Source organism: Sturnira hondurensis, unplaced genomic scaffold (genome assembly GCF_014824575.4).
Source record: "Sturnira hondurensis isolate 20B ecotype Veracruz unplaced genomic scaffold, ASM1482457v3 Scaffold0022583, whole genome shotgun sequence".
Taxonomy (NCBI): Eukaryota; Metazoa; Chordata; class Mammalia; order Chiroptera; family Phyllostomidae; genus Sturnira; species Sturnira hondurensis.
The window spans coordinates 160,108-163,754 of record NW_028095214.1 but is presented as its reverse complement, the minus strand read 5'-3'; the positions used below and the strand labels follow the sequence as shown (position 1 = coordinate 163,754).

The 3,647-nt window shown below is 42.2% G+C and overlaps 1 pseudogene; it reads left to right on the top strand.

The window, feature by feature from the left end:
* The first annotated feature begins 206 nt into the window (after positions 1–206).
* Positions 207–350, top strand: LOC118979933 (uncharacterized; annotated as a pseudogene).
* Positions 351–3,647: the final 3,297 nt, after the last annotated feature.

Sequence of the window (3,647 nt, the reverse complement as noted above, 5' to 3'; positions counted from 1 at the left end):
GTCTGTGTTCAACTCTGGATTGAGAGACCTCAGTTAGCAGCAATGGGCTCTGTGCTTTTCAATGTGGCACTCTCTAATTCCTTGCAGGACACAGAAGAGGAAAAGCAGACACTCAATATTTATCTAATGGGTCCATTCTCCATCTCTAGAATTGAATTTGCCAAAGGTATAGATAAGACTACTCCAGATTAAAAGTGACTAAGGAACCCCCTTGCAATGGGCGAGGACACACCTGATTGGTGGTGTTGCTCTTATATCAGTCAGGGGCAAAGCAGTTGTACAGTCCTTAATTCATTCTAGCTTGTTGCCAGCATTGGTGGCCAGAGCTGGTTCATGCCTGGGACACATAAAAACAAAACAAAACAAATAAAACATTTTAGCCCTGTCTGGTGTAGCTCAGTGGATTGAGCAGTGGCCTGCGAACCACAAGATCGTGGTTCGATTCCCAGTCAGGGTACATATCTAGGTTGTAGGCCAGTTCCCAGCAGAGAACTCACGAGAGGCAACCATACATTGGTGTTTCTCTCCTTCTCTCCTTCCCTTCTTCTCTAAAGACAAATAAATAAAATCTTTAATGAAAACTGATTAAGGAGCTAGAACAACTAATTCAACATATAAAACTGGTTTGGAACCTGAACTAGGAAAGGGATGTTTGTGGGACAATTGGTAAAATCTGCATGAGATTTATAGGTTAGACATGTGTCATATTAAGTTAATTTTAGGGTTTTGACCATTACACTTGTGTTATATAAGACACTAACATCTGGAAAATTTGAGCGAAAGGTATACCGGATTTTTTATATTATTTTGTGCCTTTTTTAAGTATAAAGTCATATTAAAACATATGTTTTAAATTGTAGATTAACTGAAAAGAATGAGAACCAACCGCAGGATTCCCTAGGAACTTGATTTTCTTAGTAAATTCAGCACCATTTTTTCTTTCCTTCTGCTTTTCTTTCTTTTTTTTTTCTTTTTTTTTTTTTTTTTTGATCAATAGAATCTGTGTTAGGCATGGGGAAGGATTCCTATTTCAGAGTGTTCACATGGAAAGGCTGTAGGTACCTATGACATTGTGGTATAAGGGTCAGCCTTCAGAACCCTGCCCAGTGCCATCAAACTAGTCTGCCAGTTTACTGCTGAGTTTACCATAGATGAAGGTGGACAAGTGCCAACTCAAGCCCACTGGCCCAAACTTCCTTCAACTGGACAAGTGCAAGGAAAACTATTCCACTGGACTTGAATAAACACTGGAGCTGCTTCCTACAGAGGCAGCTTAGCTTTTAACCTTCTGAGGACAGCACTTAAAATGTTTATTGGAATGAATTTCACAAACAGGGAAGAACCCCAGGAGAGAACAAGCCCCACACAGCATGTTTGCAGTCCACCTCCCGACCCAGAAATCCAGCCCTTGCTTTTTATCCTCAGGCCAATGTGAGTCACCCTCTGCTGAGTCCTCAGGGTACAGAAGCGACTGAGTCAGGATTTGCAGCCTTCCCTTTAGTTGTTAAAACTGTGGGAGAGGATGCAGGTGAAACTGCAGGCTTGATTCATCAGCTCCAGACTTAAAGGTAAACAAAAAATAAAAATTAAAAAAAACTACCAGAATAAAATCTACTTTTCTACTCTAAAAAAAAACAAAAAACAAAAACAAAAACAAAAACAAAAAACCCTGCAGGCTCTGGTAGGGCCAGCCCCCTCTGTACAGCCCTGCTGTCCTCCTTCCATGCCTCAGGAGCTATAGGAAAGACACCATTATCTCTTGCTCATACAAGAGACCTGGAGAGTACTCACCCAAGCTCATCAAGGAAGGGAGTCAGTCTTGGCTCTGACACTCAGGGTGACGTGGGGACTGCTTTCCCACACAGCTACCGCTGAGGTTGTTAACAAGAATGAAATGGAATCTGTCTCTGGCAAATTTCACCTACAGATCAAAGTTATACCCTATGGTGACCACAGAATGGATTTGTTTTCTCTACCATGTTGTCGTTCTTTAAACATCTGGACACAACAATTTTTTCCACCCTGAGTCTTCTTTTTTTGTCAAATGAGACAGCTATTTTGGATTAAACAGTTCTTTTTAAAAATATATTTTATTGATTATGCCATTACAGTTGTTCTATTCCCACCCGTCATTCCCCTCCACCCTGCACACCCCCTCCCCCACCATTCCCCCGCCCTTAGTTTATGAACACGTGTCTCAAGTTCTTTAGATTCTATATTTCCCATACTATTCTTGCCCTCCCCCTATCTATTTTTATCTACCATCTATGCTACTTATTTTCTGTACCTTCTCCCCCCTTATCCTCCTCCCACTCCCCTGTTGCTAACCCTCCATGTATTCTTCATTTCTATGGTTCCACTCCTGATCTAGCTGTCCTCTTGGTTTGCTTTTGTTTTAGGTGCAGTTGTTAATAACTGACTTTGCTGTCCTTTCACTGTTCATATTTTTTATCTTCTTTTTCTTAGATAAGTCCCTTTAACATTTCATATAATAATAGCTTGGTGATGATGAACTCCTTGAATTTTACCTTATCTGAGAAGCACTTTATCTTTCCTTCCATTCTAAATGAAAGTTTTGCTGGATAGAGCAATCTTGGCTGTAGGTCTTTGAATTTCATGACTTGGAATACTTCTTTCCGGCCCCTTCTTGCCTGTAAGGTCTCTTTTGAGAAATCCACTGACAGTCTGATGGGAACTCCTTTGTAGGTGACTGTCCCCTTATCTCTTGCCGCTTCTAGGATTCTCTCCATTTTAATCTTGGCTAATGTAATTATGATGTGCCTTGGTGTGTTCCTTCTTGGGTCCAGCTTCTTTGGGACTCTCTGAGCTTCCTGAATTTCCTGGAAGTCTATTTCCTTTGCCAGACTGGGGAAGTTCTCCTTTGTTGTTTGTTCAAATAAGTTTTCCACTCGTGGCTGTTTCTTTCCCCCTTCTGGTACCCCTATAATCTGGATGTTGGAATGTTTAAAGATGCCCTGGAGGTTCCTAAGCCTCTCTTCATTTTTTTTGAATTCTCATTTCTTCATTCTTTTCTGGTTGGATGTTTCGTTCTTCCTTCTGGTCCATTCCATTGATTTGAGTCCCCATTTCCTTTCCATCACTATTGGTTTCCTGTGCATTTCCTTTCATTTCAATTAGTTTAGCCTTCATATGTTCCTCTAATTTGTGACTAAAATCAACCAGTTCTGTGAGCATCCTGAGATCACCAATATTTTGACCTGTGCATCTGAGAGGTTCACTATTTCTTTTTGCTTAGAAGTATTGGCTCTGGGGCTTTGAGTACTTCTTGAGCCACATTTTGGACTATTCATGCCTGTTACGTATGAGGAGCAGAGCCCTAGGTGTTCACCAGGGTGGGGCAACTCAGTCACTGGGTTGTGACACTGTATGTGGGGGCAGGGTTAAAGGAGAGCAACGCTGGTTCCCTCTGCTGCCTCCTGCCACCTCTGCTGCCTCCTGCCACCTCATCCCACTGCACGAGAATATGCGACCACAGTGAGCCTGCCACCTTGCGTCCTCACCGGGTTCACTGCTGGGGCCTGCGCGGTCCATGTCACTGCTCACTCCTCTGCTGGTTTATTGGTCCAGTTGAATGGTTCATTGTTGTCAGACTTCCGTATAGTTCAATTTTCTATTCTTTGGCTGCA